Source organism: Peromyscus maniculatus, chromosome 8 (assembly GCF_049852395.1).
Source record: "Peromyscus maniculatus bairdii isolate BWxNUB_F1_BW_parent chromosome 8, HU_Pman_BW_mat_3.1, whole genome shotgun sequence".
In the NCBI taxonomy this organism is placed as follows: Eukaryota; Metazoa; Chordata; class Mammalia; order Rodentia; family Cricetidae; genus Peromyscus; species Peromyscus maniculatus.
Genome location: NC_134859.1, coordinates 68083078 through 68089712, shown reverse-complemented (window position 1 = coordinate 68089712; position 6635 = coordinate 68083078).

Here is a 6635-nt window from a genome sequence, read left to right as displayed (position 1 = left end):
ATGCGTCCTTTACCCTTGATGCACACATACCTACACCCCTAAACATACAGTACTGCTTGATTGTTATTCATGAAATCCTTTGTTGACAGACATCTTTATCCCTTCTTTTCCAGTGTGATTAAGTGTGGGGTGTTAGAGCTGCAGAAAGCCATGCTGTGGTATGGCAAAAGAGAGTCTCTGGAGGAAGATCTGTGCTTGGGGGTCAGTGTGGCAGCTCAGTGGATAGAGGTGTTTGAATGCAGACCTGAATGATCCGAATTTGATTGTTGCATTGCACATGGTGGCAGGAGAGAAATGATTCCTGTTTGCTGTCCTCTGAATTCCACACATAAACTATGCCATATGTACATAGGTGTGGTCATGCAACACACACACACACACACACACACACACACACACACACACACACACTTTAGAATCTGTGCTTTTGGACACATCTCTGACTATTTAATAAACACCTGAATAGAAGCTAGGCATATAGGTCTTAACTAAACTTATACCCCATTTGTGGCGGTGGAGACTAAAGCCCAGAGAGAAAATGTGAGCTATAGAACAAAGCTAAAATGAGCCAACCTTGCCTCCTGCCACTTGTCTTGGCTGCCCTGTTGCTCTGCCTAGAGCCCCACCAGGATCAAGAAAGACATTCCCCTATCTTTGGTGGTGCTGGTGACCTGTGGGTCTCTACTGATTATTTCCTTATGAATTGGCAATGGCTGTGGGAAACAGAATGACTCTGTGACCGGTACTGCCCATCATGAACTGGGGTTAAGAAATCCACTAAATCATGGTGTAGGGTGACCCAGCAGCAGTCCCCTGGGAGATGAAGCTGTTGGTCCACTGGGATGAACACAAACAAGACACAGTAAGCCAGATGAAGAGATGGCTCTGATCTCCACATTGGTCACTCTGCCATGACACTTACTCTGCTCCCATTCTGGCTGCCTGATCAGTCACTTATAAAAAGTGATGGTACAGCAAGGCTGAGCTTGGTTTATTTCTATATTTTTTGTATAGAAAGAGATGAGGCCTAGGGTTAGAATGTAACCACTCAAGGGCAGTTTAAGGACAGAGACAGTGTTCTGAGATTGGCGACACTGGATTTGACCACTGTGTGGTCACCACAAGGTACTCAAAATGAACCTATTGGCACTGCCCATGTACACCCAGGCTGTGTGGTACAGGCTACAGTTCTGTGGGATTTCCTCTGGCAAACCATTTCCCTCCATGACTGGCTTTCTTCAGTTGCCTTCATAGATGCACTCAGAGGTCTGCTGCTCAATCTTGTAGATCATCATGAAAATCAATACCTGGAGCTAGCCCGAAATCCAACATCATCCTCAGGTCCAGCCTTTTCAACATTGAAAACTGTCATGCTTTGGCCAAGATCACCATGGAGCTGAGTGGGGCATGCTTCTGTGTGCCTCCAACTCAGTCACCAGAACTCTTCTCTGATGCAGGCGGTTCTTGAACTTCTGTTAGTTTCATGGCCTTTAATGAAGCAGAAACTTGAATGGCTTCCTTTGCTTTGTGCTTGCTGTTCAAGATGGTAGCTATGATAAACTAGGACAAGGTTGGAGAGTGTCCGCCTCTGTTTTTCCACCTTGGCAATCCTTAATCACTTTTAATTTCATTTCCAGGTCAGTCACTTGATGGGGCCACTTACTGAGACCATCTGATATGCTAATAGACCATAACAAACAGGACGGTGTAAGATTGTATCAGCACGAGAGAAAACAATGCATTCAAGAGACACAAGTAAGTACGAATTGCTTGAGGTAGCTGATGGTGGAACACAGCCCACCATTTGCAATTCACTTAAAAAAAAAAGAAAGAAAGCATAACTGGAAGCAACATATTTTCTCTACAAGAAATAGTGAAAGGTATAGCATAGTAAATAAACACATGAGCTAGCAAGTCGTGATTCACTGTCATTGTGAAGGATTATGTACTGTGCATACCTCAGACACTGAGGATCCATTTCCAAGCCCTTGCAATAAAATGATATCCCAGAGAAGAGAGGCACATGAATTTTGTTGTTGTTTCTCAATGCATATAAAAGTTAGCTTTAGATTCTGCTGTAGTTCATTAAATGTGTACTAGAATCATGTCCAAAATCAGTGCACACGCCTTAAAAACAGTCTCATTGATGGAAAAGGCTAATGACTATCAGGGCCTTTATTGAGTCATAAGCTTTTGTTGCTGGTGTGGGGTTTGTGGCTGGGTATCAATGGAAATCGACTGACTAGACTGGCCACTAAATGTTGGAGTGGTTAGGGTAAGCATTTTTTTCTTAGATTTATTCATGTTCATTTTATGCGTATGGGTATTTTGCTTGCATGTGTGTCTGTGCACCATGTACATGCAGTGCCCTCATAGACCAGAAGAGGACATCAGATCCCTTGGGACAGGAGTTACAGGCAGTTGCGAACCACCATGTGAGTGCTGGAAGCTGAACCTGGGTCCTGTGGAAGAGCAGCCAGTGCTCTTCACCATTGAACCCTCTCTCCAGCCTTCCAGAGCCAGCGATGGAATTTGCTGTGCTGACTTTTTCTTTCGTGGGGGATTTCTCTGCAATGGATGACGCCACTCAAAATATTGTCATGTGCAGTAGACTTTCTTTAAAAATTGTTTGAAGTCAAACCCTTGTAAACCCCATGCCATGCTATCAGCTAAGTTTATGGGATCCTAAAGCCGCCCCCACCATCACTTCAACAGTGTTCACAGCATTTGCACTGGAAGCTGATTCATGTCAAGTTCTAGGTGTGTCTCACTGCGCATGATCTCCTGAGCCTTCTCCTCCTAATGCTGTCCGCAATTAATTGGAACACCATTGGGTGGACTGTGATATTTGTGTGGTCACAGATAATGATGGCAGGTTTGGATGGTTTTTAAGGGGCCTGATCAAAGAAACAAAAACCTCAACTGAAGGAAGAGGCATAGTGCATGTTTTTACAAGACAGCACACAGCGCATGAAGTTATGCTGACCCCAGGGAACCAGAACGGTCCGGTCACTGACACTGACAAACCTCTGGTATTTGTTAACACTGTACTGGGACAGTGAGAACATAATTAAATTAGTCATAGAAGTAGGCACAGGCCCCATGGCAAGGGATCCTTGGTATAGCTGATGGTGTGGCAGGCTAGTAACAAGGCTAATGCTGAGCCCTGCTGTGGGACCATCCATCCAGGAACCTAAACAGCTATAGCAGAAACTGTGCATCTGATTAATGTATGCAGGTTCTACCCTGAAAATGGCAATGATTCATCTTACCTGAAACAAACAATTTCCAGGTGCGAGTTCGCCATTTTTGGCTCCAGTACCTCAGCCAGCACCATTTCCTGAGATTCCATAGTTTGTCCTTGGCATGATGTTCTGCTTCACATCACTGTAGTATACCAGGCACACTGCAGCAAATGAGGTGTGTCACTGGGTTGTGTGCTCATTGGATTCATGAATCCAATCCAGAACATACTTTTCTCCAGGAGCTCCCAGCAAGAGAGGGTAATGAATGATCTGCTGAAGCTACAGCTGAGCTACTAGCTTGGAAAGAATACCTTTCAAAGATGGACTCCATCCTTGAGAATCAATGCATACCCCAAAGTCATGACAATATGATATTGTAACCATAGTAGGTAAAAATCCACCATCCAAGAATCAAAGATAGAAATAATAGTGACCCCATTTTTCATTTTTTTTCTCAGGAGCCTCTACAGGCATTTGTATTTTCTTTTCCTACCCATCAAAATGAGGTGGTTGAAAAATCTTGACTCAGAGGGGAAGAATATATCCATGTACTCGGGAATATCTCATGGAATATCAAGCTACAGCTGTGTTATCACTTGGCACTTGCAGGTCAACAGAACTAGAGGCAAGGAGAAGGTGATGGAAGGCATCCTCACCTGGGCTGGGGGTGGCCTCTGGTCCTCAAAGGCAGATAGAGCTACTTCTCCTCACTAAGCATCTTTGGCATCTGGGTAGCATATGCATCTATTTCCTGATGTTCCTCCACCCAAGGCTGGCAAGTGGATGAGAACAGCTGCCACAAGCTGGCCTTCAGAAGAACAAGATGACCGGAGGTTCAGCCCTCATGCATGGAGGCCTTAGTCAATTGTAATGTCAAGCTGCCTGGCCTAGCCTAGGTGTTGGCTGAGGTTGGGGTAACTGTAGAATGAGGATTCAAGAAAGGTGAGCACCATTTACAGACTCAAGAGCACCCACAGAGGTTGGAAGCAGATTGAAGTTCAACTCCGTTGACCTTTCTCTTGCAAGTTTTCTGGGGGTCTTGGAAGACTTCTACAATTTTCTAGATCTCATGTGAGCAAATGGATTTGAACAGAGATAAGGGAGGGCCCTAATGGAGTCTGGTGTGCTTCCCAGGTTTTCCCTCCCCAGGACTGAAGCTCTCCTTCAGCCTGTGAGTTGCCAACAGTTCCCCCTAGGTCTCCACCATAGGACCTTACCCTAAAGCCTTCAGCCATCACAAGAAAGGGAGTATATAAGAGTTGAGCCCCACACTTTGGGTTAGCCTCATTGTGATGCTCTCTATAGGATTAGCTGGCTATGACTACATCATGGCAAAAATTCTCATTTTCCTCACTTTCCAGCACTCTGCCTGAATATTATCATCTAGGCATTCACTTCCCAGAGAGATCAATGACAGCCCAGGTCTTGGTTGCAGTCTGTACAGCAGCAGAAGGCTTCAGCATGCAGTGCTTTGCATATCAGACTTCCTGTCCCAGAGACAAGTCATGCTATGATCTGCTGGAGGCAAAACCGATTTAAGATCCTTCAAAAGATAGGAGAGAAAGCTTGGTATAAGGGATGATGTGACCAAATTCTATTTGGTCCTTCACATAAAAAGGGAATCCCTCCCCTTTGCTCCTCTTTTCTGATGTCTCCTTGGCATTTGACTGGTGCAGGAGGCTCCGTGGGTCTGCTGTTCCCAGTGGGCTGCCCTATGGCCACTTGATGGCTGGTATATGTGTCCTGGGCCTGTGTCTCATCTCTGGTTGGTGTTCAGCGCTGCTCTGCTAGGCTATGGAAGGGATAAGGGGCTTTTATTTGAAGTCACGGCCATGACTTTCCTGACTGGGAGCCATTATGTAGTTGCTACTAGAAGTTGTCTCACAGAAAACCTTCCAGAAAGGTTCAGTGTAAGATATAACAGGGATTCCAGTTACTCAGCATGTAGAGTCCTTCGCCAGCCTTTCTTGTCCCTGTGAGTGGAGATCACGATATAATGAAGAGTCTTCTCTCATTGTGGATGTTTTATGTGATCATTGGCTAGAGTCCCTAGTTTCCTTCTTAAAGGAGTATATACTAACACCACAAAGACCCAAAATAACAGTAAGAGAGATTACTTACAGTTATAAACTGATCACCCACCTTCCAGAACATCATTCTCCTGAGCGCCTCAATGCTGATCTCTTTATTGCCTTGTGCCATGGTGACCTCGGTCCCAGGAGAGCTTGGTGTGATGGTCTCTCTTGGGGCTCTGCAATGTAGTGACCCTACTGTACACAGCCAATTTCAGGCCCAGGACTGGCAGCTTCAAATGATACAGTTACACAAGCAAGTGCCATGACCTTTTCAACCCTTGGGGACAGAGCTGGTCTCTATGGCTAGGCATCAGTTATGTGAAGACAGAGAAGCTGATCCATCTGAGATACTGAAAGAGAATGCAGATTGGCGTTGCTTACACAGGAAGAGGAGCCCTGTCTCCTTTCAAATGTTCTCTCAAATGTGTGGAGTTGGAGTCTAATGCTGCTCTCTTTAGTTTGCTGGGCTAGAGGGTAGCTTTAATTGCCGCTTGGGAAGTTTCTGCCACCAGTTTCTCAATATGCAGCACTTCATCTGTCATCGGACTCCTCTTGTGGTTACTCCCTCCCTGTCTATCTACCAGTGATCACCCTCCACCCCCACACACAGCTTCTTGCCTACCTAATGTAATACTGTGTCATCCACTTCTCCCTCTTGCTCTCAGTACTCCTACCCATAGCCATTTATTTTTCCTTAAGTTTCTCTAGCCATAAACCTTTTCTTCTCACTAACTGCAAACACTATGTGTTCTGACCAGGGTAATGGTTTACTGACTAGATTATATCTGTTTTCTAAGAGGAATTATTCATAGCTCCCATTCTCTCTGAAAAGTACCCTAATTTAGATGATAAAACATTATGTTCACCCTACTTACCACTATCTGAACTCCCCACCCTGACAGCCTGGCCTCCATGCTCTTTCCAGATTTTGCCATCATCTCAGACATCTATACCCAGGGGAGGTACCCAGTGAATTTGACAGACATTACTCACCCTCACTCTTAGGCGTTGGCTGAAGCAATGACTCTTCTCTGTCTGGACTGAGATACCTCCTGGAGCCACCCCCCCCCCCAGCTGCCTACCCATCTACACATAGCTTAATCTTGTGATAGCTCATCTTTTAATATAGACAAAATCTAGAACCACACAGGAGAGGTACTCTGGTCTTGTCTGTGAAGGAATTTCCAGAACGGTTAAAATGAGGAAGGAAGATTGACCCTGGGGGGAGGGGCAACACTACCCCTGAGCCAGGGCGCACAAACAGGAGAAAGCGAGCAGATGCATCAATCTTGCATCCTGACTACAGAGCCAGTGA